The sequence below is a fragment of the Dendrobates tinctorius genome, unplaced genomic scaffold (genome assembly GCF_039654945.1).
Source record: "Dendrobates tinctorius isolate UK_male_01 unplaced genomic scaffold, ASM3965494v1 ptg000086l, whole genome shotgun sequence".
Taxonomy (NCBI): Eukaryota; Metazoa; Chordata; class Amphibia; order Anura; family Dendrobatidae; genus Dendrobates; species Dendrobates tinctorius.
In genome coordinates this window covers 55,528,537-55,541,062 of record NW_027361754.1, presented here as the reverse complement: position 1 = coordinate 55,541,062, position 12,526 = coordinate 55,528,537, and positions in this window count along the sequence as shown.

Below are 12,526 nucleotides of genomic sequence, written 5' to 3'. Positions count from 1 at the left end.
TAATGGCTTTCTTCTGGCGACTCGATCATGCAGCCCATTTTTCTTCAAGCGCCTCCTGTTATGAGTTCATTTTCCCCTTCACCATTGAGGTCTGATGAACTCCCTCTTCTGGTGAAGGAAGGTAGTGAGGCTGATTACCAAGCACCTGAGCTGGGAGAAGATGACTGGGCGACGGGGATCTCTGACTGGATATAAGGCAGCCGACGCCCTTCTGCCTCGCTGGTGATTTCTCTGTGGAATTCTAGGAGACCAGTGTGATTCCTGCTCCTCAAAAGCTAAGTTTTCTGCTTTGCCTTTTTGCATTTGTGTTTTGGTTTTAGTTTGCCTTGCTTTTCTGGATTCTGCCATTCCCTGCTGGGGTGAGCTGAATTCCTTTTTGTCAGTTTGCTCTGTCTTCAGAAAATACCTGAGTACTGACATAGTCTTTTTGAAGCCTAGCGTCTTCAGGGCCTTTTTCCCTGTCAGTCTGTTGGCTCTTATTTTGATAGGGTTTTTCGCGGATTGCAGACAGCAGCCTTCCTATCCTGTCCTATCTAGTTAGCTTGGGCCCCATCATTTGCTCAGTCTATCTTTCTATCTGTGTTAGTGTTTTTTCTTCTTGCTTCACCGTCATTATATGTTGGGGGCTGCCTATTGCTTTGGGGTCTGCTCTGGGGCAGTTTAGATTTCCCTTTTTGTCTTTAGGCTAGGCAGTTCTCCAGCTGTGATCGAGGGGTCTAGGGCATCGTAGGAACCCCCCACGGCTACTGCTAGTTGTTGTTGATAGGTTCAGGGGTCTGCAATCCGATAGCTGCCAACTTCTCTGGTTTTTTGGACTTAGCTAGCATTTCTGTTTTTGCCTCCTACGGTGACTCATTCATAACAGAATCACCAGCCTTACGCAGATCCTAGGGTACTCAATAGCAGGAAAGAATTAAAAAAAAGAAAAGTGTGTATATTTTTTCCTCTATATCTCTGAGGCCGTAGGGGGAATTTTTTTTTCTCTCAATGGAGATAAAGCAATTGTCTGATCCTGTGGAGCAGCTCGCTGCGGAAGTGCGGGGAATTTCCGCCTACCTTGCTCATTCACATGCTGCTGAACCAAAGATCCCTACTCCTGATGTGTTTTTTGGGTATCGGTCTAAATTTTTGAATTTCAAAAATAATTGTAAATTATTTTTTGCCTTGAAGCCTAACTCGTCAGGGAGCACCGCACAGCAGGTTAAAATTGTCATCTCTTTGCTGCGTGGCGATCCCTAGGATTGGGCATTTTCTTTGAAACCTGATGATCCTAGTCTGACTAATGTGAACGCATTTTTTCAAGCCTTGGGGTTGTTGTATGATGAAACTAATGATATTGATCAGGCTGAAAAGACCCTGTTGGCATTGAGCCAGGGTCGAGATTCTGCAGAATTGTACTGTCGAAAATTCCGAAAGTGGGCGGTCCTTACTGCCTGGAATGATAATGCCTTGGCAGCTCTCTTTCGGAAGGGTTTGTCAGAAGCCGTAAAAGATACTATGGTGGGATTTCCTGTTCCCTCTGGTCTGGATGATTCTATGTCATTAGCCATTCAGGTTGATCGGCGTCTACGTGAACGCAGGACTGCATGAGAGGTGTGGCCACCTGTTGAACAAGTGTCTGAACCGATGCAATGTGATAGAGTTTTGTCCAGGGAGCAACGTCAGGAGTTCAGAAAGCGTAATAAGCTGTGTTTTTTTTGTGGAGATGCCTCGCATATTATTTCTGTCTGTCCTAAACGAGAGAAACGTTTTGCACACACGTTTTCTGTGGGTGGTGTTCAACCTAAGTTTCTTCTGGTAATTACTCTGATCTGCTCCCTGTCCACATTTTCCGCCAAGGCTTTTGTGGATTCGGGAGCAGCCCTGAACCTAATGGACTTGGATTTTGCTAAACGTTGTGGATTTCCTATGACACCTCTGCGGACGCCTATCCCTTTGAGGGGGATTGATGCTACTCCTTTGGCGAAAAATAAACCTCAGTTTTGGACCCAGGTGGTAATGCGGGTCGCCCCAAACCATCAAGAAAATTGCAGATTTTTTTGTGTTGCATAATTTGCATGATACCATTGCTCTGGGGTTTCCCTGGTTGCAAATTCATAATCCAGTTTTGGACTGGAAATCTGTGTCTGTGGTGAGTTGGGGTTGTCGGTGTGCCCTTAGTGAGGCTCCGTTTTTTTCCACCTCTCCTCAGTCGCATGATGTTCCTGACTATTTGGCGGACTTTTATGATGTATTTAGTGAGAATGAGTCTGCGTCTTTGCCTCCTCATAGGAGTTATGACTGTGCAATTGAACTGAGCCCGGGGTGTAAATTTCCCAAGGGTCGGCTCTTCAATTTATCTGTACCCGAGCACGAGGCTATGCGATCCTATATTAAGGAGGCGTTGGAGAAGGGTCATATTAGACCATCCTCTTCACCATTAGGTGCTGTTTTTTTTTTCGTGGCCAAAAAGGATGGTTCATTAAGGCCTTGTATTGATTATCGTGCCCTCAACAAAATTACTATTAAATATCAGTATCCGTTACCCCTGATTTCGGATCTATTCTCCAGAGTTAAAGGTGCTTGCTGGTTTACCAAGCTTGACCTCAGGGGGGCGTATAATCTTATCCGCATTAAGCATGGGGATGAATGGAAGACGGCGTTTAATACTCCAGAGGGACATTTTGAGTACCTGGTGATGCCTTTTGGGCTCACTAATGCCCCTTCTGTCTTCCGGTGCTTCATGAACGACATTTTCCGAGACATTGTGGATAAATTTTTGATTATCTATCTGGATGATATTTTGATCTTCTCCAAGGATTGGGATTCTCATGTGGAACATGTTCGGACAGTGTTCCGGATCTTGAGGGAGAATTCCCTGTATGTCAAAGGATCGAAATGCCTTTTTGGGGTACAGAGGATTTCATTTTTGGGATTTATTTTGTCTCCGTCAACTATTGAAATGGATCCGGCCAAGGTACAGGCCATTTATGATTGGGTTCAGCCCACTTCTTTGAAGGCCCTTCAGAAGTTTTTGGGTTTTGCTAATTTTTATCGGAAATTTATAGCAAGATTTTCTAGTATTGCCAAGCCATTGACTGATCTGACTAAGAAGGGTGCTGATGTGTTGAATTGGTCTCCGGAGGCTGTTTCTTCCTTTCAGGAGCTGAAGCGAAGATTCACTTCTGCCCCGGTTTTGCGGCAACCTGATGTCTCACTCCCGTCCCAGGTAGAGGTGGACGCTTCTGAGATTGGTGCAGGAGCTGTTTTGTCCCAAAAGGATCCTGTAACATCTAAAATGAATCCCTGTGCTTTCTTTTCCCGAAAGTTCTCCCCATCTGAACGTAACTATGATGTGGGGAATCGGGAACTGTTGGCCATGACATGGGCATTTGAGGAGTGGAGACATTGGTTGGAGGGAGCTAAACATCAAGTCGTGGTCCTCACTGACCACAAGAATTTGATTTACCTGGAGTCGGCCAAACGCTTGAACCCTAGACAGACTAGATGGGCCTTGTTTTTTACACGTTTTGATTTTGTGGTCTCTTTTCTTCCTGGCACTAAGAGTGTCAAGGCTGACGCTCTTTCTAGGAGCTTCTTTGCTGATTCTCCTGGGGTGACCAAGCCTGCTACGATCTTAGGCAAAGGGGTAGTTCTTACTGCCATCTCACCCGATTTGAGACGTGCTCTGGAAGAGTTCCAGGAGGACAAACCTGAGCGTTGTCCCAGTGGAAAGTTGTATGTTCCTGACCAGTGGAAGAAGAGAGTGATGTCTGAAGTTCATTGCTCTGCATTGGCTGGTCATCCAGGTATTTTTGGTACTAGAGATCTGGTGAGTCAGTCTTTTTGGTGGCCCGCCTTGTCTCGTGCTGTCAGGAATTTTGTGCAGTCCTGTGGGACTTGCTCCCGGTCTAAACCTTGTTCTCGCTCTAGTGGGTTGTTGATGCCTTTGCCGGTCCCCAGGAGGCCATGGACCCATATTTCAATGGATTTCATCTCTGATATGCCTGTCTCTGAGAGAATGACTGTTATTTGGGTGATTCGTGATAGGTTCTCTAAGATGGTTCATCTTGTACCACTCCCTAAGTTGCCATCTTCTTCTGAGTTGGTGCCCCTGTTTTTGCAACAGGTGGTTCGCTTGCACGGGATTCCTGAGAACATTGTATCTGACAGAGGAGTTCAGTTTGTGTCTAGATTTTGGAGGACATTCTGTTCCAAGCTGGGAATTCAGTTGTCCTTCTCCTCTGCGTTTCACCCTCAGACCAATGGGCAGACGGAGAGAACAAACCAGACCTTGGAGTCGTATTTGAGATGTTTTATTTCCACTGATCAGGATGATTGGGTTTCATTTTTGCCCTTGGCCGAATTTGCTTTAAATAATAGAGCTAGTTCTGTCACCTTTTTTTTGTAACTTTGGGTTTCATCCTCGATTTTCTTCAGGGCAGGTGGAGCCTTCTGCCTGCCCAGGTGTTGACACTGTGGTGGAGAGAATGCACCAGATCTGGGACGAAGTGGTGGATAAGTTATCTCTCTCCCAGGAAGAGGCCCAGCGGTTTTCCAACCGACATAGGACCGTTGGTCCCCAGTTTAAGGTGGGCGATATGGTTTGGTTATCATTAGAGTTGAGCGACTTTTGGTTTTTTAGGGTCGCGTTTCGTTTCGTGAAACCCGACTTTTCCAAAAGTCAGGTCGAGCAAGATCGTCCGATTATAGGGAAAAGTCGGGGTCGTCCCGAAACACGAAACCCAATGTAAGTCAATGGGGAATAAAAGTTGGCAGTGAGAGGAGGACAGGAAACACACCTACAGTGCCCATTTGAATGCCAAAAGCATCAATTCTTCTTTCTTAAGCTTGTCAACCTTAATTAACTTCATAATACAAGTTACGCACTGAAAAATGGGGGTTATTTGGCTACAAACTGTGGGGGGGAGGGCTGGCTCCAGGTTTTCATGTGCCCTGGGCGAAAGAGCGCCCCTTTAACACATACCACAACTCATCATGCTCCGATACGGCAGAGAAATAGAGGTATAGTACAATGAAAAATACCTCACTTTTTATATCTCATGACGAGGCCCATCTATTTCCTCATACAGAATCATTGGTCCCATATAATGTTTGAAACAGTATATGATGAGCTCCACATAATGCTACAGTATATGTTGGTCCCCATGGATGAAGCTCCACTGTCTTATGGGCCCAAATAATGCTCCAAACATAATGGGCCCCATTTCTAATGCTCTAGTGTATAATGGGCCCTGTAAATGCTGCTCCAGTGTCTGATGTCCACCTTTGGAATGTTCCAGTGTATGGTGGGCCCCATCTATCATTCTCCAGAGTATAGTGCTCCCCAAAAATTGCTGTCCCAACATTGAAAACAATCAAATAAGTCTCCTCGCTAGGGAATCCCTGTACTTGTCTGGACAGGTGCTGTAGCTTGCTTAACAGCTCGCCAGCCGTTCTCACGCCCAGTATGGATTACACGTGATTGCACAAAGGTGAGAAAGGGTACCGTATCCCCAGATAACATGTATGGATAGCGTACACATTCAAAATATATGTCTTAGGAGGCAGGCTCAGACGGTGTTAGGCCCAGTATGGATTGCACGTGATTGCACAAAGGTTAGAAAGGGTACCGTATCCCCGGATAACATGTAAGGATAGCGTACACATTCAAAATATATGTCTATACAGCATGAGGCAGGCTCAGACGGTGTTAGGCCCAGTATGGATTGCACGTGATTGCACAAAGGTTAGAAAGGGTACCGTATCCCCGGATAACATGTATGGATAGCGTACACATTCAAAATATATATCTATACAGCATGAGGCAGGCTCAGACGGTGTTAGGCCCAGTATGGATTGCACGTGATTGCACAAAGGTTAGAAAGGGTACCGTATCCCTGTATAACATGTATGGATAGCGTACACATTCAAAATATATGTCTATACAGCATGAGGCAGGCTCAGACGGTGTTAGGCCCAGTATGGATTGCACGTGATTGCACAAAGGTTAGAAAGGGTACCGTATCCCTGGATAACATGTATGGATAGCGTACACATTCAAAATATATGTCTCAGGAGGCAGGCTCAGACGGTGTTAGGCCCAGTATGGATTGCACGTGATTGCACAAAGGTTAGAAAGGGTACCGTATCCCCGGATAACATGTATGGATAGCGTACACATTCAAAATATATGTCTATACAGCATGAGGCAGGCTCAGACGGTGTTAGGCCCAGTATGGATTGCACGTGATTGCACAAAGGTTAGAAAGGGTACCGTATCCCTGGATAACATGTATGGATAGCGTACACATTCAGAATATATGTCTCAGGAGGCAGGCTCAGACGGTGTTAGGCCCAGTATGGATTGCACGTGATTGCACAAAGGTTAGAAAGGGTACCGTATCCCCGGATAACATGTATGGATAGCGTACACATTCAAAATATATGTCTATACAGCATGAGGCAGGCTCAGACGGTGTTAGGCCCAGTATGGATTGCACGTGATTGCACAAAGGTTAGAAAGGGTACCGTATCCCTGGATAACATGTATGGATAGCGTACACATTCAAAATATATGTCTATACAGCATGAGGCAGGCTCAGACGGTGTTAGGCCCAGTATGGATTGCACGTGATTGCACAAAGGTTAGAAAGGGTACCGTATCCCTGGATAACATGTATGGATAGCGTACACATTCAAAATATATGTCTCAGGAGGCAGGCTCAGACGGTGTTAGGCCCAGTATGGATCGCACGTCATTGCACAAAGGTTAGAAAGGGTACCGTATCCCTGAATAACAAGTATGGATAGCGTACACATTCAAAATATGTCTCAGGAGGCAGGCTCAGACAGTGTTAGGCCCAGTATGGATTGCACGTGATTGCACAAAGGTTAGAAAGGGAACCGTATCCCTGGATAACATGTATGGATAGCGTACACATTCAAAATATATGTCTCAGGAGGCAGGCTCAGACGGTGTTAGGCCCAGTATGGATTGCACGTGATTGCACAAAGGTTAGAAAGGGTACCGTATCCCTGGATAACATGTATGGATAGCGTACACATTCAAAATATATGTCTATACAGCATGAGGCATGCTCAGACGGTGTTAGGCCCAGTATGGATTGCACGTGATTGCACAAAGGTTAGAAAGGGTACCGTATCCCTGGATAACATGTATGGATAGCGTACACATTCAAAATATATGTCTATACAGCATGAGGCAGGCTCAGACGGTGTTAGGCCCAGTATGGATTGCACGTGATTGCACAAAGGTTAGAAAGGGTACCGTATCCCTGTAAAACATGTATGGATAGCGTACACATTCAAAATATATGTCTATACAGCATGAGGCAGGCTCAGACGGTGTTAGGCCCAGTATGGATTGCACGTGATTGCACAAAGGTTAGAAAGGGTACCGTATCCCTGGATAACATGTATGGATAGCGTACACATTCAAAATATATGTCTCAGGAGGCAGGCTCAGACGGTGTTAGGCCCAGTATGGATTGCACGTGATTGCACAAAGGTTAGAAAGGGTACCGTATCCCCGGATAACATGTATGGATAGCGTACACATTCAAAATATATGTCTATACAGCATGAGGCAGGCTCAGACGGTGTTAGGCCCAGTATGGATTGCACGTGATTGCACAAAGGTTAGAAAGGGTACCGTATCCCTGGATAACATGTATGGATAGCGTACACATTCAAAATATATGTCTATACAGCATGAGGCAGGCTCAGACGGTGTTAGGCCCAGTATGGATTGCACGTGATTGCACAAAGGTTAGAAAGGGTACCGTATCCCCGGATAACATGTATGGATAGCGTACACATTCAAAATATATGTCTATACAGCATGAGGCAGGCTCAGACGGTGTTAGGCCCAGTATGGATTGCACGTGATTGCACAAAGGTTAGAAAGGGTACCGTATCCCTGGATAACATGTATGGATAGCGTACACATTCAAAATATATGTCTATACAGCATGAGGCAGGCTCAGACGGTGTTAGGCCCAGTATGGATTGCACGTGATTGCACAAAGGTTAGAAAGGGTACCGTATCCCCGGATAACATGTATGGATAGCGTACACATTCAAAATATATGTCTCAGGAGGCAGGCTCAGACGGTGTTAGGCCCAGTATGGATCGCACGTGATTGCACAAAGGTTAGAAAGGGTACCGTATCCCTGGATAACAAGTATGGATAGCGTACACATTCAAAATATGTCTCAGGAGGCAGGCTCAGACGGTGTTAGGCCCAGTATGGATTGCACGTGATTGCACAAAGGTTAGAAAGGCTACCGTATCCCTGGATAACATGTATGGATAGCGTACACATTCAAAATATATGTCTCAGGAGGCAGGCTCAGACGGTGTTAGGCCCAGTATGGATTGCACGTGATTGCACAAAGGTTAGAAAGGGTACCGTATCCCTGGATAACATGTATGGATAGCGTACACATTCAAAATATATGTCTATACAGCATGAGGCAGGCTCAGACGGTGTTAGGCCCAGTATGGATTGCACGTGATTGCACAAAGGTTAGAAAGGGTACCGTATCCCTGGATAACATGTATGGATAGCGTACACATTCAAAATATATGTCTATACAGCATGAGGCAGGCTCAGACGGTGTTAGGCCCAGTATGGATTGCACGTGATTGCACAAAGGTTAGAAAGGGTACCGTATCCCTGGATAACAAGTATGGATAGCGTACACATTCAAAATATATGTCTCAGGAGGCAGGCTCAGACGGTGTTAGGCCCAGTATGGATTGCACGTGATTGCACAAAGGTTAGAAAGGGTACCGTATCCCTGGATAACATGTATGGATAGCGTACACATTCAAAATATATGTCTCAGGAGGCAGGCTCAGACGGTGTTAGGCCCAGGATGGATTGCACGTGATTGCACAAAGGTTAGAAAGGGTACCGTGTCCCTGGATAACATGTATGGATAGCGTACACATTCAAAATATATGTCTCAGGAGGCAGGCTCAGACGGTGTTAGGCCCAGTATGGATTGCACGTGATTGCACAAAGGTTAGAAATTGTACCGTATCTCTGGATAACATGTATGGATAGCGTACACATTCAAAAAAATATATGTCTATACAGCATGAGGCAGGCTCAGACGGTGTTAGGCCCAGTATGGATTGCACGTGATTGCACAAAGGTTAGAAAGGGTACCGTATCCCTGAATAACATGTATGGATAGCGTACACATTCAAAATATATGTCTCAGGAGGCAGGCTCAGACGGTGTTAGGCCCAGTATGGATCGCACGTGATTGCACAAAGGTTAGAAAGGGTACCGTATCCCTGAATAACAAGTATGGATAGCGTACACATTCAAAATATGTCTCAGGAGGCAGGCTCAGACGGTGTTAGGCCCAGTATGGATTGCACGTGATTGCACAAAGGTTAGAAAGGGTACCGTATCCCTGGATAACATGTATGGATAGCGTACACATTCAAAATATATGTCTCAGGAGGCAGGCTCAGACGGTGTTAGGCCCAGTATGGATTGCACGTGATTGCACAAAGGTTAGAAAGGGTACCGTATCCCTGGATAACATGTATGGATAGCGTACACATTCAAAATATATGTCTATACAGCATGAGGCAGGCTCAGACGGTGTTAGGCCCAGTATGGATTGCACGTGATTGCACAAAGGTTAGAAAGGGTACCGTATCCCTGTATAACATGTATGGATAGCGTACACATTCAAAATATATGTCTATACAGCATGAGGCAGGCTCAGACGGTGTTAGGCCCAGTATGGATTGCACGTGATTGCACAAAGGTTAGAAAGGGTACCGTATCCCTTTATAACATGTATGGATAGCGTACACATTCAAAATATATGTCTATACAGCATGAGGCAGGCTCAGACGGTGTTAGGCCCAGTATGGATTGCACGTGATTGCACAAAGGTTAGAAAGGGTACCGTATCCCTGGATAACATGTATGGATAGCGTACACATTCAAAATATATGTCTCAGGAGGCAGGCTCAGACGGTGTTAGGAACAGTATGGATTGCACGTGATTGCACAAAGGTTAGAAAGGGTACCGTATCCCCGGATAACATGTATGGATAGCGTACACATTCAAAATATATGTCTATACAGCATGAGGCAGGCTCAGACGGTGTTAGGCCCAGTATGGATTGCACGTGATTGCACAAAGGTTAGAAAGGGTACCGTATCCCTGGATAACATGTATGGATAGCGTACACATTCAAAATATATGTCTCAGGAGGCAGGCTCAGACGGTGTTAGGCCCAGTATGGATTGCACGTGATTGCACAAAGGTTAGAAAGGGTACCGTATCCCCGGATAACATGTATGGATAGCGTACACATTCAAAATATATGTCTATACAGCATGAGGCAGGCTCAGACGGTGTTAGGCCCAGTATGGATTGCACGTGATTGCACAAAGGTTAGAAAGGGTACCGTATCCCTGGATAACATGTATGGATAGCGTACACATTCAAAATATATGTCTATACAGCATGAGGCAGGCTCAGACGGTGTTAGGCCCAGTATGGATTGCACGTGATTGCACAAAGGTTAGAAAGGGTACCGTATCCCCGGATAACATGTATGGATAGCGTACACATTCAAAATATATGTCTATACAGCATGAGGCAGGCTCAGACGGTGTTAGGCCCAGTATGGATTGCACGTGATTGCACAAAGGTTAGAAAGGGTACCGTATCCCTGGATAACATGTATGGATAGCGTACACATTCAAAATATATGTCTATACAGCATGAGGCAGGCTCAGACGGTGTTAGGCCCAGTATGGATTGCACGTGATTGCACAAAGGTTAGAAAGGGTACCGTATCCCCGGATAACATGTATGGATAGCGTACACATTCAAAATATATGTCTCAGGAGGCAGGCTCAGACGGTGTTAGGCCCAGTATGGATCGCACGTGATTGCACAAAGGTTAGAAAGGGTACCGTATCCCTGGATAACAAGTATGGATAGCGTACACATTCAAAATATGTCTCAGGAGGCAGGCTCAGACGGTGTTAGGCCCAGTATGGATTGCACGTGATTGCACAAAGGTTAGAAAGGGTACCGTATCCCTGGATAACATGTATGGATAGCGTACACATTCAAAATATATGTCTATACAGCATGAGGCAGGCTCAGACGGTGTTAGGCCCAGTATGGATTGCACGTGATTGCACAAAGGTTAGAAAGGGTACCGTATCCCTGGATAACATGTATGGATAGCGTACACATTCAAAATATATGTCTATACAGCATGAGGCAGGCTCAGGCGGTGTTAGGCCCAGTATGGATTGCACGTGATTGCACAAAGGTTAGAAAGGGTACCGTATCCCTGGATAACAAGTATGGATAGCGTACACATTCAAAATATATGTCTCAGGAGGCAGGCTCAGACGGTGTTAGGCCCAGTATGGATTGCACGTGATTGCACAAAGGTTAGAAAGGGTACCGTATCCCTGGATAACATGTATGGATAGCGTACACATTCAAAATATATGTCTCAGGAGGCAGGCTCAGACGGTGTTAGGCCCAGTATGGATCGCACGTGATTGCACAAAGGTTAGAAAGGGTACCGTATCCCTGGATAACAAGTATGGATAGCGTACACATTCAAAATATGTCTCAGGAGGCAGGCTCAGACGGTGTTAGGCCCAGTATGGATTGCACGTGATTGCACAAAGGTTAGAAAGGGTACTGTATCCCTGGATAACATGTATGGATAGCGTACACATTCAAAATATATGTCTCAGGAGGCAGGCTCAGACGGTGTTAGGCCCAGTATGGATTGCACGTGATTGCACAAAGGTTAGAAAGGGTACCGTATCCCTGGATAACATGTATGGATAGCGTACACATTCAAAATATATGTCTATACAGCATGAGGCAGGCTCAGACGGTGTTAGGCCCAGTATGGATTGCACGTGATTGCACAAAGGTTAGAAAGGGTACCGTATCCCTGGATAACAAGTATGGATAGCGTACACATTCAAAATATATGTCTCAGGAGGCAGGCTCAGACGGTGTTAGGCCCAGTATGGATTGCACGTGATTGCACAAAGGTTAGAAAGGGTACCGTATCCCTGGATAACATGTATGGATAGCGTACACATTCAAAATATATGTCTCAGGAGGCAGGCTCAGACGGTGTTAGGCCCAGGATGGATTGCACGTGATTGCACAAAGGTTAGAAAGGGTACCGTGTCCCTGGATAACATGTATGGATAGCGTACACATTCAAAATATATGTCTCAGGAGGCAGGCTCAGACGGTGTTAGGCCCAGTATGGATTGCACGTGATTGCACAAAGGTTAGAAAGGGTACCGTATCCCTGGATAACATGTATGGATAGCGTACACATTCAAAATATATGTCTATACAGCATGAGGCAGGCTCAGACGGTGTTAGGCCCAGTATGGATTGCACGTGATTGCACAAAGGTTAGAAAGGGTACCGTATCCCTGGATAACATGTATGGATAGCGTACACATTCAAAATATATGTCTATACA